This window comes from Triticum aestivum, chromosome 7B, assembly GCF_018294505.1.
Source record: "Triticum aestivum cultivar Chinese Spring chromosome 7B, IWGSC CS RefSeq v2.1, whole genome shotgun sequence".
Classification (NCBI taxonomy): Eukaryota; Viridiplantae; Streptophyta; class Magnoliopsida; order Poales; family Poaceae; genus Triticum; species Triticum aestivum.
The window spans coordinates 31,913,109-31,919,025 of NC_057813.1; positions in this window are offsets into that span (position 1 = coordinate 31,913,109).

Here is a 5,917-nt window from a genome sequence, read left to right on the forward strand (position 1 = left end):
ATGAAAAATTCCCACTAGTATATGAAAGTGACAACGTATGAGACTCTCTATCATGAAGATCATGGTGCTATTTTAAAGCACAAGTGTGGAAAAGGAGATAGTAGCATTGTCCCTTCTCTCTTTTTCTCTCATTTTTTTCCTTTTCTCTTTTTTTTCTTTTTTCTTTTTTCTTTTTTTTTTCTTTGTCCTCTTTTTTTTTTCTTTTTGGCCTTCCTTTTTTTTGTAAAGTCCAAAGTCTCATCCCGACTTTTGGGGGAATCATAGTCTTCATCATCCTTTCCTCACTAGGACAATGCTCTAATAATGAAGATCATCACACTTTTATGGATTTACAACTCAAAGCTAGAACAAGATATGACTCTATATGAATGCCTCAGGCGGTGTACCGGGATATGCAATGAATCAAGAGCGACATGTATGAAAATTATGAAGGTGGCCTTGCCACAAATACAATGTCAACTACATGATCATGCAAAGAGCAATATGACAAAAGTAATGCGTGTCATATGAATGGAACGGTGGAAAGTTGCATGGCAATATATCTCGGAATGGCTATGGAAATGCCATAATAGGTAGGTTGGTGGCTGTTTTGAGGGAGGTATATGGTGGGTGTATGGTACCGGCGAAAGTTGCACGGTACAAGAGAGGCTAGCAATGGTGGAAGGGTGAAAGGGTGCGTATAATCCATGGACTCAACATTAGCCAAAATAACTCATATATTTATTGCAAAAATTTAGAAGTCATCAAAAACCAAAGTACTACGCGCATGCTCCTAGGGGGATAGATTGGTAGGAAAAGACCATCGCTCGTCCCCGACCGCCACTCATAAGGAAGACACTCAATAAATAAAATTGTGCTCCAACTTCATCACAAAGCGGTTCACCATACGTGCATGCTACGGGAATCACAAACTTCAACACAAGTACTTTTCATAATCACCTCAACTAGCATGACTCTAATATCACTACCTCCATATCTCAAAACAATTATCAAGCATCAAATTGATCATAGCATCCAATTCTATTCTATGATAGTTTTTATTATACCCAACTTGGATGCTCATCATTCTAGGACCAACTTTGTAACCATAGCAAATACCATGCTGTTCTAAAAGACTCTCAAAATAATATAAGTGAAGCATGAGAGACTAGCAATTTCTACAAAATATAACCACCGCCTTGCTCTAAAAGATATAAGTGATGCACTAGAGCAAAAGACAAACTACTCCGAAAGATATAAGTGAAGATCAATGAGTAGTCGAATAATTGTGCAACTATGTGAAGACTCTCTAACATTAAGGAATTTAAGATCTTGGTATTCTAATCAAGCAGCAAGCAAAACAAAATAAAATGACATTGCAAGGATAGCACAACTCATGTGAAGAAGCAAAAACTTAGGCTCAACCGATACTAACCGATAGTTGTTGGAGAAGAAAGGTGGGATGCCTACCGGGGCATCCCCAAGCTTAGATGCTTGAGACTTCTTGAAATATTATCTTGGGGTTCCTTGGGCATCCCCAAGCTTGAACCTTTGTGTCTCCTTAATTCCTCTCATACCATGGTTTTTCTTTTTATCAAAAGCTTCATCCACAACAAACTCAACAAGAACTCGTGAGATAGGTTAGTATAAACCAATGCAAGACTTTATCATTTTCTACTGTAAAAAATCACTAAAATTATTATTCAACATTGCATACTAAATGCCTCTGCATATTTAATACTCATATCCTCAAATAGAATCATTAAACAAGCAAACATATGTAAACAATGCAAACATAACAACAATCTGTCAAAACAGTACAGTCTGTAAAGAATGCAAGAGTATCAATACTTACCTAACTCCAAAAATCCTACCAAATTAGGAAGTCCTAATAAATTCGTGTATCAATCCATAGGAAAAAGAATCAGATCAGAATCACGTTTCTGTGAATTAACAAAACTAATTACTGGGTGCAAAAGTTTCTGATTGTCAGCAGGATCAACACAACTATCACCGTAAGCTATCCTAAAGGTCTTGCTTGGCACTTTATTGAAACAAAAGCTATAAAACATGATTACTACAGTAGTATAATCATGTGGACACACAAAAACGGTAAGGGTAAATATTGGGTTGTCTCCCAACAAGCGCTTTTCTTTAATGCCTTTCTAGCTAGGCATGATGATGACAATGATGCTCACATAAAAGATAAGAATTGAAACATAACGGGAGCATAATGAAGCACATGACTAGCACATTTAAGCCTAACCCACTTCCTATGCATAGGGATTTTGCGAGAAAATAAATTGTGGGAACAATAACTTGCATCGGAAGGTAAAACAAGCATAGCTTCAAGATTTTCAACACATAGAGAGGAAACTTGACATTATTGCAATTCCTACAAGCATATGTTCCTCCCTCATAATAATTTTCAGTAGCATCATGAATGAATTCAACAATATAACCAGCACCTAAAGCATTCTTTTCATGATCTACAAGCATAGAAAATTTACTACTCTCCACATAAGCATATTTCTTCTCATCAATAGTAGTGGGAGCAAACTCAACAAAATAATTATCATGTGAGGCGTAATCCAATTGAAAACTAAAATCATGATGACAAGTTTCATGGTTTTCATTATTCCTAATAGCATTCAAGTCATCACAATAATCATCATAAATGGCAACTTTGTTCTCATAATCAATTGGAACCTCTTCTGAAATAGTGGAATCATCACTAAATAAAGTTGAGACTCTTCCAAATCCACTTTCATCAATATAATCATAAATAGGAGGCATGCTATCATCAAAACAAATTTTCTCATGAAAGCTTAGGGGACAAAATATATTGTATTCATCAAACATAGCTTCCCCAAGCTTGTGGCTTTGCATATCGTTAGCATCATGGATATTCAAGGAATTCATACTAACAACATTGCAATCATGCTCATCATACAAAGATCTAGTACCAAGCATTTTAATGCATTCTTCTTCTAGCACTTGAGCGCAATTTTCCTTTCCATCATTCTCACGAAAGATATTAAAAAGATGAAGCGTATGAGACAAACTTAACTCCATTTTTTTCTAATTTTCTTTTATAAACTAAACTAGTGATAAAACAAGAAACACAATGATTCGATTGAAAGATCTAAAGATATACCTTCAAGCACTCACCTCCCTGGCAACGGCGCCAGAAAAGAGCTTGATGTCTACTACACAACCTTCTTCTTGTAGACGTTGTTGGGCCTGCAAGTGCACAGGTTTGTAGGACAGTAGCAAATTTCCCTCAAGTGGATGACCTAAGGTTTATCAATCCGTAGGAGGCGTAGGATGAAGATGGTCTCTCTCAAGCAACCCTACAACCAAATAACAAAGAGTCTCTTGTGTCCCCAACACACCCAATACAATGGTGAATTGTATAGGTGCACTAGTTCAGCGAAGAGATGGTGATACAAGTGCAATATGGATAATAGATATAGGTTTTTGTAATATGAAAATATAAAAACAGCAAGGTAACTAATGATAAAAGTGAGCGTAAACGGTATTGCAATGATAGGAAACAAGGCCTAGGGTTCATACTTTTACTAGTGCAAGTTCTCTCAACAATAATAACATAGATAGATCATATAACAAGCCCTCAACATGCAACAAAGAGTCACTCCAAAGCCACTAATAGCGGAGAACAAACGTGGAGATTATGATAGGGTACGAAACCACCTCAAAGTTATTCTTTCGGATCGATCTATAAAAGAGTTCGTACTAGAATAACACCTTAAGATACAAATCAACCAAAACCCTAATGTCACCTAGATACTCCATTGCCACTTCAAGTATCCGTGGGCATAATTATACGATATGGATCACACAATTTCAGATTCATCCAATCAACACAAAGTAGTTCAAAGAGTGCCCCAAAGTTTCTACCGAAGAGTCAAGAACGTGTGCCAACCCCTATGCATAGGTTCATGGGCAGAACCCGCAAGTTGGTCATCAAAACATACATCAAGTGGCACATGATATCCCATTGTCACCACAGATAAGCACGGCAAGACATATATCAAGTGTTCTCATAAAAGACTCAATCCGATAAGATAACTTCAAAGGGGAAACTCAATTCATCACAAGAGAGTAGAGGGGGAGAAACATCATAATATCCAACTACAATAGCAAAGCTCGGGATACATCAAGATCGTGCCATAGAGGGAACACGAGAGAGAACACGAGAGAGAGAGAGAGAGATCAAACACATAGCTACTGGTACATACCCTCAGCCCCAAGGGTGAACTACTAAAAGGATCGATATGGTTGACTAGAGGGGGGGGGAGGTGAATAGGCAACTAACAATTTTTAGACTTTTCTCTAACAATTTAAACCTTGCAATGAAATAGGTTGTCTAGATGTGCAACTACGTGGACAACCTATATGATGCAAAGACAATGAGCACACAAGCAAGCAATGGATATAGCACAAGTAAGCTTGCAAAAGTAAAGGGATAAGATAACCAAGAGTGGAGCCGGTGGAGATGAGGATGTGTTACCGAAGTTCCTTCCTTTTAAGGGGAAGTACGTCTCCGTTAGAGCGGTCTGGAGGCACAATGCTCCCCAAGAAGCCACTAGGGCCACCGTAATCTCCTCACGCCCTCACACAATGCGAGATGCCGTTATTCCACTATTGGAGCCCTTGAAGGCGGCAACCGGACCTTTACAAACAAGATTGGGGCTATCTCCACAACACTTGGAGGCTCCCAATAATCCCGCGAAGCTTCACCACAATGGAGTATGGCTTCGAGGTGACCTCAACCGTCTAGGGTGCTCAACACCCAAGAGTAACAAGATCCGCAAGGGATAAGTGGGGGGAATCAAATATCCTGTGGTGGAAGTGTAGATCGGGCACTTGTCACCCAATCCCGAGCAAATCAACAAGTTTGATTGGCTAGGGAGAGAGATCGAGTGAAAATGGAGCTTGGAGCAACAATGGAGCTTAGAGATGGAAGAGGTAGTCAACTAGAGGTAGAAGACACCCCTTATATAGTCGTGGAAAGAATCCAACCGTTATCCACATGTTTAGCCTGCGACCCACGGTACTACCGCTCCAGGGGCGCGGTACTACCACGAAGCTATGCGGTACTACCGTGGCTGACCATAGTACTACCGCGACAGCAGCACAGGCCGGAACTAGCCTAACAAGGGGGCAGTACTACCGCCTGCGCGGTACTACCGCACCCACTTGCGGTACTACCGCTTGGCAGGAAAGTCACGGCCTGGGAAGGGCGCAGATGAAATAAATTACATCCGTGCCTACTTCCGCTGAAACTGAGGTGGTACAAAAATCCGACGCGGTACTACCGCTCGCGAGGCGCGGTACTACCGTGCGGGCGCGGATGTAAAAAATTACATCCGCGCCTACTACCGCGACACTGCGGTACTAGGTAGTAGGGCCACGGTACTACGACTCCTAGGGAGCGGTACTATCATGGGCCCCCGCGGTACTACCGCGCTGGACGAGCGGTACTACCGTGGAGGGCGCGGATGTAAAAAATTACATCCGCCCCTACTACCGCACCAGAGCGGCACAAGGCCTAGGAGCCGCGGTACTACCGCTCCAGATGAGCGGTACTACCGTGACACACAACGGTACTACCGCGTGTACTTGCGGTACTACCGCAAGTACAGCTGTAGTCATCAGATTTCCGCACAACCAAGATAACAAAGGGAAGCACCAAAATGCAGGGAAAGGAGGAACTAGTGTACGTGTTGATTCCACCCAAACCTTTCCGACGTGGACCCCCTCTTAATAGTACGGCTCTCCTACGACTCAAATCCACCAAAGAGAAACGTAGAAAAACGCTGACTTCAATAGTCTCCGAGGGGCACCGAATCGTCTCATGCCTAGAGATGAAGTATCTGAGAAACTCAAGGCACACGATTAGTCCGCAAATGCA